At 35.7% G+C, this 22,983-nt stretch overlaps 1 protein-coding gene across 43 annotated transcripts in view; it reads right to left on the bottom strand.

Annotated features, from left to right (window-relative positions):
- The window catches only part of ZBTB20 (zinc finger and BTB domain containing 20), an 847,908-nt gene that overhangs the window by 788,497 nt on the left and 36,428 nt on the right, over positions 1-22,983 (bottom strand). For 20 of the 43 annotated variants that reach the window (XR_015165313.1, XM_086405075.1, XM_086405021.1 and 17 more), the window contains exon 1: positions 16,112-16,262. The exons of the other annotated variants lie outside the window; for them this stretch is intronic. The gene's annotated coding sequence lies outside the window, so the exon portion shown is untranslated. Of the gene's footprint in view, positions 1-16,111; positions 16,263-22,983 lie in introns of those variants that run through there. 43 annotated transcript variants of the gene reach the window in all.

Below are 22,983 nucleotides of genomic sequence, written 5' to 3'. Positions count from 1 at the left end.
GCCATACATCAAACTAAAAGGCTTCAGCAGAAAGGAAACCATCAACAAAATGAATGGGAAAAAAAATATTTGTAGTCCATATATCTGATAAAGGGCTAATATCCAAAACATATTTTAAAAAACTCATACAACTCAATAGCAAAAAATAAAATAAAATCCAATTTTAAAAATGCACAGAAGATCTGAATAGACATTTTTCCCAGAGAAGACATACAGTTGGTCACTACCTATGCAATAAAACACTCTACATTATTTATCATCAAGGAAATGCAAATTAAAACCACAATGAGATATTACCTTACTTGTTAAAATGGCTATTATCAAAAGAACTAGAAATAAGCATTGGCAAGGATATGGGAAAAAAGGGAAACCTTCTGCATGATGGAGCAGCCACTATGAAAAACAGTAGGGAGATGTGCCAAAATTAAAAACAGAACTAGAAATACCATATGATTCAGCAATTCCGCTTCTGGACTTTTTTCTGAAGAAAACAAAAACACTAATTCGAAAAACTTATGTACCTCCATGTTCACTGAAGCATTATTTACAGAACTCACGATATGGCAACAACCTAAGTGTCCATCGTTGGATGAATGGATAAAGAAATCAATATCTATCTATCTATTCATTGATCTATACAGACCTTTGCCAACAAAGGTCCATCTAGTCAAAGCTATGGTTTTTCCAGTAGTCATGTACAGATGTGAGAGTTGGACCATAAAGAAAGCTGGGCATCAAAGAATTGATGCTTTTGAACTGTGGAGTTGAAGAAGACTCTTGAGAGTCCCTTGGACTGCAAGGAGATCCAACCAGTCAATCCTAAAGGAATCAGTCCTGAATATTCAGTGGAAGGACTGATGCTGAAGCTGAAGCTCCAATACTTTGGCCAGCTGATGTGAAGAACTGACTCATTGGAAAAGACTCTGATGCCGGGAAAGATTGAAGGCAGTAGGAGAAGAGGGTGACAGATGAGATGGTTGGATGGCATCACCAACTCCATGGACATGAGTTTGAGCAAGCTCCAGGAGTTGGTGATAGACTGAGAAGCCTGGTGGGCTGCAGTCCATGGGTTTGCAGAGTCAGACATGACTGAGCAACTGAACTGAACTGCTTCATCTATTTGTCTATACATTATTATTTAGCCATAAAAAAAGAATAAAATCTTGCCATTTGGATGGACCTTGAAGGCATTATGCTAAGTGAAGTAAGTCAGATGTGGTTCAGCCACTGAGTCATGTCCAACTCTTGTGACCCCATAGACTGTAGCCCACCAGACTCCTCTGTCCATTGGATTTTCCAGGCAAGACTAGTGGAGTGGGTTGCCATTTCCTTCTTCAGGGGATCTTCCTAACCCAAGGATCGAACTTAGGTCTCCTGCACTGCAGGCAGAGTCTTTACCAACTGAGCTACCAGAGAATTCCCAGATAGAGAAAGAGAAATACATGTGGAATCTAAATATATATATTTTTAGGCTAAGCTCATAGACACAGAGAATACATTGGTGATTGCCAGAGGCAGGAGGTTAGGGATGGGTCAAACGGGTGAACTGGTTTTCTTGTTTGTTTAAAGAAATTTAATTTTTAAAATACTAAGAAAATTTGAATAAATTATGAACATTATATAATAATAATGTATCAATATCTGTTCATTAATTTTAACAAAGTGACCGTGTTAATGTAAGATGTTACTAATAGAGGAAATCATGGTGTGAGAGAGAGTATTATGAGGAATCTTTACCACTGGCTCATTTCTTTTTTTGTAAATCTAAAAACAAGCAAAGAAATAATAGCCTGTCATTTATTAGGTGTCCATCATATTTTGGGGGCTTCCCTGGTGGCTCAGATGGTAAAGAATCCGCCTGCAATCCAAAAGACCTGGATTCGATCCCTGGGTTGGGAAGATCACCAGGAGAAGGGCATGGCAACCCACTTTGGTATTCTTGCCTGGAGAATCCCCATGGACAGAGGAGCCTGGTGGGCTACAGTCCATGGGGTCACAAAGAGTTGGACACAACTGAGAGACTAAGCACAGCGCAGCATCACATTTTTCATATTTAGAGATATGCCATGAATTCAGACCAAATTTATTCAAAACTATTTTTTTCTGGTTCCATGTTCATTTCTTACATAACTCCAATAAAACAGCGGCAAGAGGCTTAACATGATACACACTGTTCTTACAGTTCAGCTAGTTCTAAATGGCCTTAATAATCAAAACATATTTATTCAACTAGCTTCTAAGCCTGAAATTATAAGAAGAAATATTTTTTTAGATGTTAAAAGACAGTAGCCAAGAAAAAAGAAAAAAAAGAGAAGGAGGGAAAAAGGAGAAGCAGTGTTATTAGAAAGGCATCGTGATCAACAGAGAAGCTGGACTGTCCAGTTGTCTTATTAAAACAAGTAACCTAGTTCCTAGGACTAATCTCAACAATGGAAACTACTATGTAACTTTAGGCAAGTTGTTTAGTATCTATTGGTTTCTATTTCTTACTCTCTAAATCAGGGGTAAATTTCAGACACCAACTGCTTTCTTTATCCCTGCACTGGCTAGGATCTTTTAAAATGTATTCCCTGAGCCAAAACCTCACCCACATGCCATAGTTATTTTCCCTCCTTTTTCCCTGTCTCCTTTGACTCTGCAGAGAAATAAAATTAGCAGTCAAAGTTAAACAAGCCCAGTGGACAAGACAGTCTTTGGTTTAAGGAAATGGATGGAGTAAGTTGTGTTAAAGTGCTCATTTGGCCCCAAAGATTCATTGTTGGGATACTACCTCCCACAACTAGCTCCACTGGAATTTTTCTCAGGAAAATGGAGAACTGTTTTAAGATAGACATGCCCTTTAAGCTGGTCTCAAATCAAAATAAATTTAGGATATTCAAAAACACCCTACAAGATTTTCCCTGTGGAGCCTAAATAAATCACTGACCAAATTTTCCAATTTATGCTCTGCTGCTAAATGGGACTTTCTTTAGAAAAAAATACATGTTTTAATTTCTATATCTGAAAAAGGAGTATAGGTGAAAGTCTTCATTTTATGTTTTCACCCTTCTCTTTTCATGGTAGCATTCATTTGTGCAACAGAATTTAAAGAATGCTGTTTGGGAAAGACCACCCATAGAAAAAAATGTTGAAATAAAACCTAATTTTCTAATAAACTTGAAAGTCTGCTAAAGACAACACTATATCCCTTGCTTAGTGATTTTGTGAGTCTCTTTTAAAAATATATGTTTTCATACATAATTACAGAGGAATCAATAATATCCTCAAAATATATGCATACCAAATTTATAAATATTTTCATACTTATTTTCATACTTAAAAGATATGTTTTGGAGTTCCAAAATTGTTAACAACCCTATTGCATTTAAAATATTATTAAATCTATAAAAACTCACAAACATAACATTTTTAGCAATTCATATGTATACATAGGCTGTCATTTTATACCATGAGGCATTAAAACAAAATAATAAGGATATCAGGAATGCTCAGGAATCAGTTTTTGAATTTTATAAAGTACTGATGCATTGATTCTATTAATGTTTTTATTTTATTTTAAATGCAAACCAGTTATTTTAAGACCAATAACATGTCTATGGAAGCCATGAAACTGCTGTGTTAATGGCAGGTCCTACAAGGCAAGATTGAAATCATCACTCAAATATTCTGTTCCAACAAAGAGTTTCAACTCTCAAATAAAAATATAAACAAAAGATAGCTCACGTCAACTGACCTCCCTAAGGCTTTATGCATAGTTAACACCAAACTTTATTAGACTTAAAAAAAATATTACTAGACTTGATAAAGTGTGGCAAAATGGTTTGTTCCCTGCAAAAAAAAAAAAAAAAAAGAACTTAATTCCCAACCAAGTGTAATTAGCAATTAGTGGCTTGTACTTACAAATTTGTGGGGCAGTCTGATTCTGCAGATTACCTGTAAAATAGAGTTAGAATCGCAGGTACTGGGGGTTAAGAGCACTAACTGTGATGTCAAAATCAGATTGAACCACAGGTCAGTCCTGGTTCTGCCACTTGTGCACGCATGTGTGCTAAATAGCTTCAGCTGTGTCAGACTCTTTGTGACCCTATGAATGGTAGCATCCCAGGCTCCTCTGTCCACAGGATTACTAGATTTGAAAACTCGGGTAAGTCACTTACCCATTCCAAACCTGACTTTCCTTATCTGTAAACCGGTTAAAAAAACACCTCATAGCAAAGACATGGGGGTTAAAAGTGATCCTGTAGAAAACATTTTTTAGTAGCTCAATAACAATCATTATTTATAGTTAAGCTCCTTATCATTCAGAAAACTTGAATTCTACCTACAGTTAAAAATTATTTCTCAATGGAAGAATAAGAAAAAAATTCAATTACTTTTCCATGGTGTAAACAATACTTACACTGTATCGGGAAAGCCCTCTGTGGCCCTTAAAGCTAAACATCATCACTTAACATAATAGAAGCCTGCTGCTGCTGCTAAGTCGCTTCAGTCGTGTCCGACTCTGTGTGACCCCATAGATGGCAGCCCACCAGGCTCCTCCGTCCCTGGGATTCTCCAGGCAAGAACACTGGAGTGGGTTGCCATTTCCTTCTCCAAAGCATGAAAGTGAAAAGTGAAAGTGAAGTCGCTCAGTCGTGTCCGACTCTTAGCGACCCCATGGACTGCAGCCCACCAGGCTCCTCCATCCATGGGATTTTCCAGGCAAGAGTACTGGAGTGGGGTGCCATTGCCTTTTCCGAATAGAAGCCTAGTAAAGATTTATTAGATTAGAGACAAAATACGACGATACTGTATAAAGAATACAGATGTTCTGAATCCTGGCATTGACACCTAACAGGTATGTGAACTTGGCAGTTTACGAGCTTCAGGGTTGTTGCCTGTGACATAAAGCGAAAAACAAAGTATAGAACAGAGCTGTGAAGATTAAGCAATTTATGTGAAAAGGAACTTCTGTTTTCCTTAATGTTGGTGTTATAGGGCAAGAGTGGTAATTGCTGTTTTTCAAGACTAAACTTTTCTTACATAACAGTACCAACTTACCCTTCTATTTAAATTGAGATTATGTTTAGTGAAGGAATAATGTGAACGATGAGAATGTATTCAGGTGCAACAGTAAACACATTTTAACAATATACCCTAAACACAAAAATGAATCTCAAAACTTCCAACATTATTAGAATCTACGATGCAGTTTTTGTAAAATACAGATGCCTGAATATCAGTCTAAAGATTCTGATACAGGATATTTGGGAGTAGAACCTAGAAATCTGTGCATTTAAAAATCCCCTAGCTGATTATGATGTACAATAGCAAAAAGTAAAACGTTTTCTAACATGTGTGGACCAGCTGAAACCCATAATGGAATCCTAGAATGGAGAGAGTTCAGAAACCTTAATTGTAACAAACACCCACAGTAATTCTTAAGCACATTAAAGTTTAAGAACTACTGGACTAGAGTCCAATAATACAATACCGAAAAGGTCGATAAAATTTTTTCCTCATATTTGGTTATTTAAAATTTTTACTTATTTTTTTTTAATTTTTACTTTTTAAGAAACACCACTCTCAAAAATGAATTTACCAAAAGACATATTGTACAGCAGGGCTTCCTTGGTGGCTCAGAGGTGAAGAATCCTCCTGCCAGAACGGTTACGTGTGTATGTATGGCTGAGTCCTTTCACTGTTCACTTGAAACTACCACATTATTAATCAGCTATACCCCAATACAAAATGGCTTTGGTGTTAAAAAAAAAAAAAAAAAGAATCCTCCTGCCAATTGCCAATGCAGGAAAACATGGGTTTGATCCCTGGGTTGGAAAGATCCCCTGGAGAAGGAAATGGCAACATACTCCAGTATTCTTGCCTGAGAAATCCTATGGATAGAGCAGCCTCATGGGCTACAGTCCATGTGGTTACAAAAGAGTCCAACACAACTTAACTAAACAACAACAATATTGTACAGTGCAGAGAAATATAATCATTGCTTTGTAATAACATTAAATGGAGTATAGTCTATGAAAATACTGAATCACTGTTTTATACCTGAAACTAAACTAGTATCTAAAATCAACTATACTTCAATAAAAAAAATGAACTTATAAACGATGCATAAAACATTTATCTAAACATCTATCTTTAAAAAACACTAATTTTAGGCTCATCAACATTGTCATTATTGCTGTTGTCATTATTATTACAGGTTTTTAAATAAAAACTTAGAAAATTGGCTAAACATATCTAGTCATCGCCAGAGAGCCCATACCACTGAGAAGCACTCCAATGAAGAAATGCCTGGAATTCCAGTGTTTTGTAAATTTGTGTGTTTTGCTTTGATTTAGGTCTATAATTATCCATTCTTTCTTTAAATTGTTCTTAAATTGGTATAAAAATGTTCTTAAATTGGTGTAGTGCTTTACTATTTATAAAGAAATTCCATATACATTGTCATTTAATCTTCACAATTACCCTGTGAGGTAGATAAGAAGGGTAACATTTATTATCACCTTTCTGCAAATAAGAAAACCAAGCTTAACAAGCCTAAGCAACTCGCCAAAGTCATACAGTTTGTTGTTTCAGGTAATACAAAGACTAAAAACTCCATATATAAATTCCATGCAAAAAATCTGAAATTTAAAGCTACACACTCATTTAATATAACACTCAAGTGTTATATAAAAATTTTGAACATCACACAAGTTTCTAAATTGCAAGTAGTCCATAGTTCTGTACCAAATCATAGGTTCATCTTGTTATTTATTATAATTTATTTTACATATAAAGTTTAGAAGAAAGGCTAATTAACAAAAATCAATTAGCCAACCCCCTTACCCCCAAATTCTCCCTTAATTCTTGCTCTTTCTCACCCCACATCCAATATGTCTTGAACGTTGTACCTTCTAATTGTCTCTTTCATGTGTCCCTTCCCACCTTGCCTTTCAGTTACAGCCCTAGTCTCATTTCTTTTGACTTGGACTATTGCTTTCATTAGTTTTCTAGTCTCCTCCCCTCTGTCTGATGCCTTCTAATACTATTCCTTAGCCATCAAAATAGTCTCTATAAAATGAAAACCTGATCATGACACTTTAAAATCTAGCAAAAATATTGACAAAAAACTTATCTTAAGTATCTTAAAATCAACTAGTCTAGCCTGCCCATTTAATGAATGGGAAACAAATCTAGAAAAGTTAGGTATCTTACCTAAAGTAATATAGCAAATTTACTGTAAAGACAGAACTAGAGATTAACTATCTTTACCCCAAAGTCAACTACAATATACATTTATGGAAAGGCAATACATTGTTTTCAAAATCAAAAACAATCATTTTTAATATGAGAGAAAGTATTGATAAATTTATAAAGAGATGTTTGGAGAGTAGGTGGTATCTGATAGCATTTTTCCAAAGAGAAAAAGCTCTAGAATTACTTAAAATTCAAAAACAAACAATAAAAATAAAACAAATAAGTTATAAACAAGCTAGACATAATCATTTATTCAGATCTCAAACATTTGAGTGCCTCTGGGCTGAATCCCACCAAAAGTTCTAGAGGCAGAAGGATGAATAAGACCCAAACACTATCCTGGAGGAAATCATGGTTCAGTTGAAAGATATGCTTACAAACAATGGCAGTACAATGTAAAAAGTGATGTTACCAAGGTATGCCTATAAAAGTTGCTGTGAGAATGTGCTGGATCAAGGATCACCTCACAGTCTAAAACAACAGGGCCGAGGCCTTACAAGTGGTAAGAATTAGGTGAGTATCTTTGACAATTCCTGCCTTCTTCATCCCCAATTCTAAATTAAACACATTCCTGTTTGTGCCTGGAATTTTATTTTTAATATACAATGGAATGAGAGAATGGGCAAAGTGAACACATCCTAACTTCTCTCTGCAGGTAAGAATTGCCAAATACACTAAAACATAGATTTTCATGCAGTTACTGCAAAATCAGAGGTTGGAACAATATGCCCAATTTTTGCAAATTCCTGTTCTTTCCTTTTCACTGTGTCATGCATCAGTTACTCTCACAGCAATAGGGACACAAGGTGGCACTGTCGTGCTGACATTCATTTCAGGACCCTTTCAAAATGGACAAATTGGAAAAAGGTAGGAGGCCCTATTGCTACAACTGAAAGCTGAGTCCTAACCTGGCCTTCTCCCAGGTCCACCAACATTAATAGTGGTCAGAGAAGGGGCAAATCACTCTGCATTTCAGGACTACCACATCATGCCTGTACAGAAGAGAATATATTCTCTGATGGTTTCTGCAAAATGTCATGTGTATGTTCACAGATTCGTTCAAATGCACGTAGTGCAGCTTTGCTAATAGAAAGTTGGAAGTGAGCTGTTTACCACGGGCAAGGCCATGGACATGGACCACCTCTCCACCTAGTGGCCACTGAGGAGGAATGGAGCCATAGTAACCATACTGTGCTTCATTCAGTTAAAAGTAGCTTTTTTATCCAACCATCCATAGGCAATCATGTCACTTTGTCTGAAAAACAACAACTTTTAGTTTACTGCATTCATTGATTATTAATTAGCCCTAATAATATATTGTGATATCTACTTAAGCTGAGGACAACAATAGCCAAAAAATTAAAGTGTGTGTGTGGTCTCTTAGATCACCTAAATTGCCTTTATTTTTCCATTATTACCAACCTAAACTTCTCTCCATACATTTGCGATTTATAGGTAGAAAGTGCAAGCAGAATTTTATATATATATATATACTTATAATAAATGCACACAATCTTTAAGATAAAAGAAAACCTAATAAAGAAATTTATCCTTCATTTTACAGGCAAAGAAACTGAGGAACAGACAGATTATGATTTATTCAAAGTCATATAATCAGTTAGGACTAGAAACCAGGTCTGCAATTCAACCACTTTAAATCCTTTTTGACATTAGTTGATGCCTCGGTTCTCTAAGACACTGTCTTTTGTTTGGTTGGTTGGTTGGTTTGGTTTGGTTTGTTTACCACACCATAGGGTTTCTCTCAACATACCAGGGAAAAAATTAGTTCCTAAAACTTTCACTCATGTATTTTCATGCTATGCTGATAGTATTGTAAAGAAGTCCTAGCACATCTTTATATTTATGGGTATATTCTGAGCCCATCAAAAGAGCATTTTTTTTTAAACTAAGGAATTATTCACATTTATTTAACATTTAAAAAGTGAAGAAGCAAGTGGACAGGGAATAGAATGTGCTGCTCAAAACCACTATACAAAAATGGTTTCAGAAAGCTACTCTAAAAAGAAATCTAAATCCATTCAGACTGACACGAAGTTTAGAGTTGTTTTTGTTTTGTTTCATATAAAAAGCATATAACTTTAAGAGAAGAAACACACACACACACACACATGCACATAAACTTACTCAATCATTTTACCCATTTTAATTAAACTCATGATGCTCTTCTGTGGCATGCCTTGGGAATGCTTTGTTGGGAAGCTTCTTACCAAAAAAAAAATGAAATTGATTTACCAACTAGGAAAGTCTGCTCATAATCCCCAACCCAAGGTTTAAAAGGAAAAAGATATGAAGAAAATCTGGCAGTGAATATATTAGAAATGTGATCCCTTACGACTTTCTCTCCTGTGATCTTCTCTTGGTGGTACCATTGGACTCCTTCTTGGAAGAGGAGGAGAATTTAGGTAAATCTGTTTTTTTAAACAGGCATAGGGAGAAGAGAATGCTGTGTCCAATAGCTCAGATGGCTTTTATTGAGTGTTGAGGAAAAAGTGTTTTTCTTTCATTACACTTACACATTTAGAAGCTTCAAAAGGCCCCTTTCCCTTCACCCTCAGCTTTACTTATACATATTCTTATCTTCATTTGCTTCTTAATCATCTCTATTCTTCTCTCCTCTAGAGATGAGGTGAAGGGATAAAGCTTTTTGTTGATTTGAACAACTAGAAAAAGTAAGAATGACTTCAGCTCTTTTTGCCCAATATAAAGCTGGGGTGACAAGTGAAAACAATCCAGAAGATGGAGATGTTAGTACATATGCGCAGACCCAAAGTACGTTTATTGGGTCAAAAAGAATTTTAGTGTGTCCAGTATTCAAAAACAGTAAAAAACAACAACAAACCAACCGTATAAAGCCGTCCCTGAGATTACCTATATTTGCCTGAAAGTGAAAGTGAAAGTGAAGTCCTGTCTGACTCTTTGGGACCCCATGAACTGTAGCCCACCAGGCTCCTCTGTCCATGGGATTCTCCAGGCAAGAATATTGGAGTGGGTTGCCATTTCCTTCTCCCGGGGATCTTCCCCACCCAGGGATTGAACCCAGGTCTCCCGCATTGCAGGCAGACGCTTTAACTTCTGAGCCACCAGGGAAGCCCCTTATATTTGCCTAGTTCCTATTTAAACAATAAAAGAGAGGACCATCTTCTCATTATTTAAATGTCTTGGTGTCTAAATAAGGGGATTTTGTTTATATTAATAATCATACAGTGTTCATATACATGCATACTATCTCCCAGAAAAATTATATCACCTAAGAGATCCATAGTCTCCTGCTAGTAATAGTTTTAGTTTCTTTTTTTTTTTTTAACTTAGTTTTAATTTGGTACCTAAGCAAACTGACAACATTCCTTTAACTTTTTCCCACTTGCATTTCATTTATGGAAAGAATCTCATACTATAAAAGAAATTTGTCAACAACAAATCATAATTTGATTACAATAGCAATTCAGAGAACATCTCTGAAAGAAAAGGAAAAAACAGCAAATATTCAGGTTCATTTAATAAAAAATTATAGCCTTCTAAACATTAGACAGAACTAAAATTTAAATAATTTAAATTCAAATGTGGTTTTCAAAAAAAGTTTAGATGGAAAATTTCTAAAGAATGAAATAATACTATTATATATTAAGATGAATAATTTTTACCATTTTTAGTTTCAATGTACTGAACATCTTTTTAATCTCCAAAAACCCCACACTCTATTAAACAGTTTGATATTTTTTGAATGCAAATTTTTACATTAGTTATTTATTATGTAAAGCTTTCAAATAAATTCTTAACATTTTTAAATGCATAATGTGTAATATGTATGTTGAATTCATCATATCTCATGACAGAATTAATCAGTGGCAAAATTACTTGTAGTATTAAGAAAATAAACACAAAGTACAATAATTACCACCCTTCCCATCAAAGTTTCAAAGGTAAGACTTCATATTCAGAAATTAGTAATAATACCTTTAGTTTCCATCTGGTAAGTAGATGGATCAATGAATTTAGCCCTTGCTCCTTTCTCAGCGTACTCACTTGGAAGTCAGTAGCTAACTTTCCCTAAGTTAAAGCAGTTATATAAAGGTTGCACTGGTTAACTGAACTACAGAATACCCTACACTGAAGGTTCAACTGAGTGTCAAAAGATTCCAGAAAAGCAAGTTCCATGTCCTCAAGCTGATTATTTTCAAGCGAACTGTAGAATCACAAAAAAAGCTTGATCCTAGAGTAGAGAAGAGGTTATGAAGCCAAAGTCAAGCATAATTTTCCCACAGTTTAGTGTGGAAATAGCATGCCACTTATTCATTATTACAGTTGAACAGCTAGAGTGGCAGAAAAGCCCTTTTTTCTTATAGGCCCTTGAATGTTGTTTCTAACATCTGCTGTAGTGGTTACACATACATGATAGTAATAATAGATGGCATTATTTCTTCCCACAGCCCACACTGAAATTAGAAGTAATAGAGCTCAAAGAATCTATTTTGATACATTAAACATAACTGACATCAATGTTATTTGATGATTATATAATATCTGTGTTACAGGAAAATACATGAATTTAGACTTTCTCTAGGAATTCTAGGATACAGATATTGCCCTTGGGTTTTTGGTAAAGAATTGAAAGGATTTTGCTAGTTATTTGCCATTGGTTATAATCCCTGAGGATTCTGCAAAATGCTAGAAATTACGTAAGCAATGCAAATGCATGAAAGACTGGTTTTCAAGAAAACTGCAAAATTCACCAAGTTTTTGCCAAAGAAACTGGGAATTGCATATGTAATTTGAAAGTCTGAAGCAAAGAATCAAATGGCCAATGCTGACTCTAGAAACATTATAAATAATGTTACATAAGCTAACCAAAATGGCTTATACAACATGAAAAAAAAATCATATAAAAGGGTTGATTTCTAATTGAATAATAACTCTTAGATGTAAAAACTTGCACAATTGTTAGTGTTTATTGCCCTTGATGTGGGGTGAACCATTACTATGTAAGCAGTATATGATTTCTATGTGCTTGTGATAGGGAGAGGGTGGGATGATTTGGGAGAATGGCACTGAAATACATATAATATCATATATGAAATGAGTCGCCAGTCCAGGTTCGATGCATGATACTGGATGCTTGGGGCTGGTGCACTGGGACAACCCAGAGGGATGGTATGGGGAGGGAGGAGGGAGGAGGGTTCAGGATGGGGAACACATGTATACCTGTGGCGGATTCATTTCGATATTTGGCAAAACCAATACAATATTGTAAAGTTTAAAAATAAAATAAAATTTAAAAAATAAAACCTTAATTAAAAAAAAATAAATGAAAATATTTAGGTTTTCTTTTCAGTGCTACGTAACTTTTCACGCTAATTACATTCTCACTGGCTAAGGACCTTAAAGTGACGTACCAGCTTATTTCTTTGTAGAAGTTTAATAAAGTACATTTTCCACTGGAAAATGTAGTTTGCTAAAATATGTTTCTAAAGTGGCCTCCAAGACAAGTCAGCTCTAATATCTATTATCAACTTTTAGACTTAAAAGAGGCCACCCTTGGGACTGAAGAAGGCTGGAACTAGTGGCATTCAAAGAATGTCAACATCAGTGCTTCCTTTGCCAGAAAGGATCACTAGTGAGCAGCATCAGCCAGATGCTGCCTCTACACACCTTGCCAGACCCTGGGGCAACGCATTTGCTCAGGGTCTGAACTTGACTCCTCTGTGGCAGCAGGACTAGCCGCTACTCAATCTTGGGTGAGTTCATGAACACAGCCACTGATAATTTCTATATTTATAGAAAGCCAGAACATGTGTAGATAATCACACAATTGGATATTTATGAAGTGCCAGATTTTATGAATACGGGAATTTGTTAATTAGCACAAGGACTAATCATTAAAATTCAAAAATAGATAAATAAACAGGAATACCATTTATTTGTTCACATTTCAGGGAAAAATATGCAGCTGCTATTCCTTTGATGAATGTAGGCTTCTGGAGAAAAAAATGTGAAGAAGAAAAGTATCCAAAAGTCTTGAAATCTTAATGAGTACAATCCAAGAAATCACTATATAGTCTTTATATTAAAAATGACCATAGTGATTCTCCTCTTAAGTTAAAGAAAAAAGTTTAAACCAACACGTGCTTAGCATTTGAATTACGTTGCCTTGCATTCCACTATTTTGGTCCTTTTCAAGGAGTCAAAACTGATTTTCATCGGATAGGAGTTAAAAAGCACATAACACGTCACTCAATACCAAACTGTTTTAGCGACAGGGCATGGCAAAGCATGAAATAACTGCTTTAGAACACTTCCTCATGTGGGTGTGTTAGATAACTGTCTGCTCCAACATTAAAACGAAACATACTGTGACCTGACCAAGACTTCGGGCTTTCAACAGGCAGATTTCATGTGCTAATAGGAAAAGCCCACCATAACCAGTAAGGCTGGTTAATGAAGTCTTCTGGCACTCTATAGCCCTCCTGTGATGCAAGCCTTTCAGCTTTCCAAATCCCTATATAGCAGAATACACTGGTTTTAAGTTTACTTATGCACGTTTTATAATGTCCTGCTGTATTTAGATTGTGACAGTCCCTCCAAGAAAAGGCTGTGATTATTTTTCATGCTAAAAATATTTTAGATCTACTGAAGGCTCAGAATTATAACGCAAAAGAAAATATATACACATTCTAAAAATCAAACCGACCATAAAAATGACTAAATGTTTACTGTTACTCTTTCTAGAAGGTTAAAGGAAATTTTCATATTCTCTTAAAAACCTATTTTTTTTGTTTGCTTCTAATTAACCTAAATATGCTTAACATAAAATTTTAAGATGTCATATCCTCAAAGAATCTGTTTCCTTTATCCACACATGTATGAGAATATGTACATAAATATATATATACATGCACACAGGTATCTGCTCACACACATGTGTACAGAAAAACAGAATTATTAGTCAAGAGATATAGTAAAGATTTCTTTTTAAAAGGTTAGAATTTTAGGTAGTTCTCATAATATTAATATAGAAAATGACAGGTGCATCAGACATGCACACTTTGACACTAGTTTTTAAACAAATGTTTGGGTCAAAAGTCTCAAACGGAAAAAAAAATCACATTTGAAATACCATATATTGCATACCATATGAACATACACTTTCAGTAGGTTCCCCCGAAGTTCCCCTTTAGACCTTCAGGGTTAAAAAAAATCCCTGACAGGACCTCACTGAGTGTCCTTAGCATCTGTACTACTCTTGGTCAAAGCTGGCCTTCCAACTTAAAAGACAGTTTTTGTAATACAAGCAAATTAAAAGTCTCTGAACAAATTTTTTAAAAGAAAAGGAAAAAAAACTTTTAGTAGCAAAAGTTCACCACTTTCTTGGAATAATGGATTTTTAATAAATATTTTGCTAGGTTTGAACATCGAGAATGTGTTTGGGAATCTGCTCCAGCATCCCAGGTGGGTTAAGAATATTGCTTTATGGACTTCTTTGTGTTGTCAGAGAGGCCTAATGGAATTAAAAAAAAAACAAAAAGTGCCACTTCTATTAACTAAATAATTTATTATGAAAAAGGTGATTATTACTATCAAAGATCTCTATAGATTAGCATCCATTTTCTATCATTGCTATGTGTATGTCGAAAATATTTGTGTATCTTACCACCTGACTTAATTTTTGTCAAAGGAGTAACAGTTTTACTTTCAGACAAACCCAAATAAAACTCCACTAAGGAGACCATTTCAAATGGACCTATTTAACTACTTCTTTGAATCAAAGAACACTGTTCTGGGAAAACTCTTCAACAATGTCAGCTAGTTGTGAAGGCAACTTTTCCCACCATAAAAAAGAAAAATAAATAATAAAGGAAAAAGAAAGCACCTCAAAACTATGCTTGAACTAACAAATATATTATTTATAGTTCCCGAAATGTTAAATGAATACTTACAGTTGTTGCACAAGATGGCCTGATACACTTCATAGCTTCCACTTTGTAAAAAGATGGCCAGCCCCCGACTCCTCCCTCCCCAAGCATAATAAACAGTAACATACTAAAAGGAAACTGTCCCAAGATAAAAACTTGTTAAGAAAGTTTGCATTCTTACTAACCAGAGTGATAGCCCTATAAATGTAAAAGTTCATCTGCAAAATAAAAGTTACAAAACAGAATAACTTATTCCTTTCAAAATACATCCCCAGATGTAATATAGAAGAGTATGTAATAATAAAAATAATTCCTAGATTTTTACCCACCCTTAGTGACAACCCCTCACCTTATGGCCAATGCCATCAAATAAATATACTGGCAAAAGGTATTTAAACTGCTTCAAGGATTTAAACTGTAAATATGGACTTTAAACTTCAATGTAAAACAAAGAACAAGAGTCTTACTTTAGTAATACCCACGCTGTCACTGCAGCTAAAACTCATTGGCACATAACTAACAAAACCCAGTTTGCAATAAATAAGGACAACATGATATATAGACAGACAGATGGAATTGCATAAACAGACAAGAAAAGCAAAGAGACTGACAAACATACGGAGGGGTCTGTTTTAAAAGAGTGAAAGATACTGATTTATTTGGAACTTTAGTGAGAAAAATAGGTTTGTTTGTAATTATTTTTAAAGTAATTAAACTAAATCACAAGGGCACACCCTTAAATAACTAGGAAGAAAATTAGTAGAGGATAGGCCTCCTAGAGATATTCCAAATTTTAAGCTAGCAATAGCTCTGTCAAACTTAAATCTGGAAATTAAAATTCAAGGGAGAAAGAATAAAAGCATGGGGGCTAAAGGAGATGATAGGTAGAGGGGGGATTGAGGGAGCAGGATTTTTTTTTTTTTTTTGAAAGTTGTCTGCCCTACCTTCTTCCCCAGCGCTGAGTTTCTCTTCTCATAATCGGTGTCTCCCTGGAAGTACAGTGTGAGTGGTAATGACTGCCTGCCTCCCTAATGAGTCCATTTTCCTGCTCTTGATGTTGTGTATATACACACACTGCAACCTACCTTACAAACCACAGAGACGGGAAGAGAGAGAGAGAGCAAGAGAGAGGGAGGGAGGGGGGGCAGAGAGGGAGAGAGAGACAGAGACAGAGCAAGCGAGTGAGAGAGAGAGAAGAGGAGAGAGAGAGAGAAAGAAAAACAGAAAGAAACAGAGAGAGAAAGGCACAGACAAAGCCCTCCTACCAGACAGCAGACAGCCTTTCTTCCCCTATCCAGCAAAATGCAACTCGTCTAATGCAGCAACAGGTTCAGTATTGCCAGACTCACAGAGTGAAAAAGGTATATTCTCTATAGCATTACTGCTGCAAATCAACAGTTTAAGAGCAGCTGGCTCCACCTTCTTTATTTATGCTCCATTATGAGGAATGCATTGTTTCAGTTCTGGCATACAGTACATGTAATTATCATAAATACATTTTTTGCATATTAGCAGGAAATAGTGAAATACATAGCCTATTTGTGCAATCTTATAAATTTATTTTTTAATGTGAAAAGAGTGTCAACAAATCTGCTCTGACAAAAGCCTAGTAATGATTTTAAAGTCAAAGCAGTCTTAAAGGAGGCTCTGAAAGAAACAGACTCCATACAATAGGAAAACTGATCTCAGACAAAACTGATAACTGCAAAGAAGAAATCATTCCTCAGTAAATAAATCAAGACCATAAGCAAAATCGCAGACAGAAAAAGAATTCAGTTGAATTAAGTAACTAATAGATTGGTACTCTAGAAGAAGGCAGATTGGTTTCTTATTTGAAGCATCTATCTGTACAAACATCACAGTGCCATGTACTTTGTGTGAACAGGTGCAATGCATATAGTACATAGTGTTACAACAACAGAAATAAATCCCACAAGAAGCTTCCATCACTAGCAGGACAAGATTACATAGACTATGGATCTGAAACCACAGCAGAAACCCCTTGTTCTTTTATTAGGAGGAAAAAATAAAAATAATCAATGCTTCTAAATAAAGCTTCCTTAAAAGAAAAGAAAAAAAATATTTTTCTTTGTCTGATGCCTCTAATCATTTTTTTTTTCGCTACATGTTGCTTGAACCAAAATAATGCTGATACTGCACTCCTTACCACATCATGTGTTTCCCCACCCCTTCCCCCACTCCCAGGTGCCTTTTCTCCCATAAGTGATACATTTGCAGCCATGGAATTACAAAGATCAGAAAACAGAACTAGTTTCAAGCCCTTCTCCCTGTCTCCCAGTTTTTTAAACTAGACTCTGCCTGTGTACCTAGATAGCCACCTTTCTTAAAATATTTCTGTACAGTTTGGCTGTGTGTCATCTAGACAGAACTTAGGAACAGTACAATAGAGGCTAAATATTCTAAAGAAAATTCATATAAAAATGAAAAATATAACTGATTCTGACCTATTCAAACTCTGCATTTAGGCACCAATAATTAAGTATATTAATTGTAAAATCATGCTTTTTACTTGGTTTAGTGTTTTACGATTCTCTCAAAGTAGGATGTGTTCCTTTGCATAAACAAAACTACTTCATTGTATAAGCATCAATTCCTTTGTTTAAAAGTACCTTTTCAAACCCAGGGAGAATAAGAAGACAATATTTGATTTCTACCAACAGGAACCAAAAGGAATGTAAAGGACCATGAAGTCTATTCACCTCTTCTAAAGAACAACCAGTTGGTTGAATTAAAAAAGAAAAACAAATATTTTGGCTTAGTGAAAAATGCACAACATCTCAACAGTTTCTCCATATCTGCATACTTTACTAGATTCCAAGCACAGTAAGTGACATATTCTTAGTACTTTCTAGAGTTCAAGATACACTTTCCCTGCTGGAACTGGTGACCCATGTATTAAATTAACCATTGCACCACATGAAACAATAATCCTAATTGACTATCAGGCTCTGAAGTTATAAAGTTATTAAGTTAAATTGTTTCATATGTTGATATGCCATGGGGCAATTTCATCCTGTAGAAAGATTCTAAGGTGGAAGTTAAGAACTAGTTTTGGTCCCAGTATTATTACGAACACTTTGTGTAACCTCAGCAAGCCATGTAGCCATTCTCAGTTTCACATAAAAAATTAAATTAAATTTAAAAGGAAGGAATTGACCAGCTTAACATAATAATGATAATGATGATAGCTAATGCTTAAGTTCTTACTATGTGCTAGGCACTCCTATAAGTACTTTGCATTTCTTAACTCACTAAGTCCTAATAATGACCCTATGAGGCAGGCATTATTTTCAGTTTCATTTTCCAGATGAAGAAACAGAGAGGTTAAGTGATTTGCTCAAGATCACACAGCAAAACAGTAATGAGACCTGAATCCAGCCAGTCTGGTTTAGAGATCATGTGTTTAATTTCTATACCATATTGTCTCCCAATATCTAATGCTAACTCAAACCTCATTTACCCAGAAGATTCTGTGGTTATGAGTCAAATCCAACATATCTTGACACTTCCTCTTACCTTGCTTACCAATATAGCATGGTGCAAATTTTTCTTCTAATTTACACCCATAACTCTCAATACATTTAGTTTAAGTGTCCAGTAATTCAAATCCCAAAGAAAGGCAATGCCAAAGAATGCTCAAACTACTGCACAATTGCACTCATCTCACATGCTAGTAAAGTAATGCTCAAAATTCTCCAAGCCAGTCTTCAGCAATACATGAACCGTGAACTTCCAGATGTTCAGGCTGGTTTTAGAAAAGGCAGAAGAACCAGAGATCAAATTGCCAACATCCTCTGGATCATCAAAAAAGCAATAGAGTTCCAGAAAAACATCTATTTCTGCTTTATTGAGTATGCCATAGCCTTTGACTGTGTGGATCACAATAAACTGTGGAAAATTCTTCAAGAGATGGGAATACCAGACCACCTGACCTGCCTCTTGAGAAATGTGTATGCAGGTCAGGAAGCAACAGTTAAAACGGGACATGGAACAACAGACTGGTTCCAAAGAGGAAAAGGAGTATGTCAAGGCTGTATATTGTCACCCTGCTTATTTAATTTGTATGCAGAGTACATCATGAGAAACGCTGGACTGGAGGAAGCATAAGCTCAAATCAAGATTGCCAGGAGAAATATCAATAACCTCAGATATGCAGATGACACCACCCTTATGACAGAAAGTGAAGAACTAAAGAGCCTCTTGATGAAAGTGAAAGAGGAGAGTGAAAAAATTGGCTTAAAGCTCAACATTCAGAAAACGAAGATCATGGCATCTGGTCCCATCACTTCATGGGAAATAGATGGGGAAACAGTGGAAACAGTGGCTGATTTTATTTTTCGGGGCTCCAAAATCACTGCAGATGGTGACTGTAGCCATGAAATTAAAAGACGCTTACTCCTTGGAAGGAAAGTTATGACCAACCTAGACAACATATTAAAAAGCAGAGATATTACTTTGTCAACAAAGGTCTGTCTAGTCCAGGCTATGGTTTTTCCAGTGGTCATGTATGGATGCGAGAGTTGGACTGTAAAGAAAGCTGAGCGCCGAAGAACTGATGCTTTTGAACTGTGGTGTCGGAGAAGACGCTTCAGATTCGCTTGGACTGCAAAGAGATCCAACCAGTACATCCTAAAGGAGATCAGTCCTGGGTGTTCATTGGACGGACTGATGTTGAAGCTGAAACTCCAATACTTTGGCCACCTGATGCGAAGAGCTGACTCATTGGAAAAGACCCTGATGCTGGGAAAGATTGAGGGCAGGAGGAGAAGGGGACAACAGAGTATGAGATGGTTGGATGGCATCACCAACTCAAAGGACATGGGTTTGAGTGGACTCTGGGAGTTGGTGATGGACAGGGAGCCCTGGCATGCTGCGGTTCATGGGGTCGCAAAGAGTTGGACACAACTGAGCAACTAAACTGAACTGAACTCTATTTTAAAAGGTTACATAATCCATTTAATCATCTTTCTTGGTTTCCCAATGTCCATAATATATGCAACCATTTGCTTGAAGTGGAAAATATAATAATTTGTAACCAATAAGGCTATCAATTCATAAAGCCCAATGGCAACCCACTCCAGTATTCTTGCCTAGAAAATCCCATGGACAGAAGGAGCCTAGTGGGCTAGAGATGCGGGGTTGCAAAAGGGTCAAACACTACTTGGTGACTACACAACAAGAAGCAGCATTATATGTAGTTCCCATACATTATTCTACTCAATGCCCTGTGTTTAAAAAAGAAAAAGAAAGAAAGAAAGAAAGTTCTTCAAGTTTCCCTAGTTCAAATTTCAAATACTAATGCAAGTGATTGTTTAAATAATTAAATAATAATATAAAATATAATTTAAAAATTCTTGTTTTCTGTAGCCTGAGAGGCATGAAAAGCAAGGATTTAATTATAAATGATTTGTTATAGATGCTGAATAATATCCTATGATTTTTGTGTAGTTGGTTTTAACTTTGAACTACTTAGATATATTCTGAAGATTTTATACTAAAGTTTTATTCTGCAAGAGAGAATTTAACCACTCTGATCTTTGTGTGTTAACTAAACATGTATTTTGTGCCCAAATATGTGCCATTCTACTATACTTGAAAGTGAAAAGTGAAGATAATACGTGTGATGTAGTTTCTGCTTGTGAGGATTTCACAGGCTGGTGGGGGACAGACATGTAAATCATATTAGAACAAGCAGATAATATCCCATGTAATGCAGTACCTTAAACTTCTTGAACTTTCCTCAAAAAACTAAAGTGAAATTAAACAAAACAAGCATATATACCTAAATTTAAAATATGCCTTATGAAAGAAAGACTTGTGTTTGTGTGTGTGTGTTGCAGGGTGGGTACTGAGATTAGACTGAAGATAGCTTTTTCTCCAACAGTGTGGCTTATAGACTCATTAAGTAAATTTTGTCCATTGTCCCCAAGGTGCCTAGTAAAGTCTTCTACAAGTACACAGTGCATGTACTTCTTAAATGATGTGGAAATCAGTGATACCTATTGCCCTGGAGCATCAAATGCCATTAATTTTAGGGTTACAGTGTAATTTGATCAGAGATTGTTGACTTGGCAAATGAATACTTCCAAAAGTAAATAAAAGATGGGATTTTTTTTTTTTAATTTTGAAAACAAATCAACTAAACTCAAGAACATTTGAATATATACCCCTAGCCCAGGTATACTTATTGCCAAGTCCTTTCTCAGGGATCATTAATGTTTTTATATTATGTGAAGCTAAACAGGAAAAAAAAATTGGAATAGCTTAAGATTGTTCACAAGAACATTCCCAAAAGATACCTTTATTGCCTAGATTAAAAAAAAAGAAGGGGGAGGAGTCAAAATATGAGTCATGTTGCAATGATGGACATTTTATTTATCCATTATTTCTTTCACATCTACAACATATGTTCTAGTATAAGTCTGAAACTGGCCTTAGAGTTCCTTGTAGGAATGGAACCATATCCTTTAAGAAAAATAGCTTTTAAGCTGGTTAGGGTCAAAGAGTAAAACCTGAATAATTCTTTTTGTGTGTTTAAAGTGTGCTGCATACGACCTAAATAACAGTTTGAAGGTAGAGGAGCATAGAAATGAGAGGGGAGGAGGAAGAGAGGAGAATCACAGGAAAGAGGGGACAGTGAAAAATTCCCCAATGTCAAGATGGCCACAGATGTTTGTTTGCTGTTTTTTTTTAAAGTGTTGCTTAATATGAAATTCCAAGAGGTCTGCGTTTTTGCAATACAAACCTTTCCAAATGTGGAAAGCTTGGTATATTCTATAACCCTGTTTATTAGCTTCTCTGAGTGTGCGTGTGAGTGTATTCATGCACGCGCGTTCAGTCGCGTCTGACTGGAATCCCATGGACAGTAGCTCACCAGGCTCCTCTGTCCATGGAATTTTCCAGGTAAGAATACTGGGGTGGGTTGCCATTTCTTACTCCAGGGGATCTTGCCAACTCAAACTTGGGTCTCTTGTATCTCCTGCACTGACAGGCAGATTCTTTACCACTGTGCCACCTGGGCCTTAGCCCAAATGGAAAAATCAAAGTATAGCCATAGGAATGTATGGCTCCTATGCTATAGCCTGTGAAAACATAGGCCCTTCTTAATGAGACAGTACATACTTCAGAGTTCCAAGGAGTGACCAGTGGCACTTTGAATAGTGGCCAGTAAATGGTGAAGAGTGAATAGTAAAAAGCCAAAAGTCTTTTCTACATAGAATGACTTGAATATGGATATGAGTCAATCACCTTTTTCCCCCACAAATTTGGGGGAAAAATGGTCATGTGAGAAGACACAGAGATTGTCTGAATTACAAGATTACTATTGACTATTATTGTTGTTATTAAATACTACCTCTATAAACTGATCTTAAATGACATGAATATCTTCAGAAATTTAGAGGAGAGTACTTTCATGACACAATCAATACAATTTGAATCAAAAAATTAAAAAACATAAAAATGTCATTGTCAATATCTCCCTGGCTCTAGAAAAATGTATTAGGTATATATACTACATTAACTGTATCTGCTCCCTGCTCAATCTTCTCTCCTAAACAATCTAGAACAGTGTTAGTAACTGTCTTTAAGTTTCAACACTTACATAATAATTTATTCATATGTACAGATTATATTCAGTATACAAGGAAAAAGTAACAGAAACTACAGAGGGTATTTCATAGGAAAAATAAAAATTACATAGAAGTTATAAAAGAGGTATCTTAACTGTTATAGACATTGTTTGTCCAGCAGGTTAGCGAGATCCCCACTGTTCTGCTTGGTAACTCTATATGCG

Source organism: Bos grunniens, chromosome 1 (genome assembly GCF_055505025.1).
Source record: "Bos grunniens cultivar Pamir isolate PY7600 chromosome 1, Bosgru_T2T1.0, whole genome shotgun sequence".
NCBI lineage: Eukaryota > Metazoa > Chordata > Mammalia > Artiodactyla > Bovidae > Bos > Bos grunniens.
Note: the sequence above shows the minus strand (reverse complement) of the source record. Positions and strands in the feature narration are given on the sequence as shown.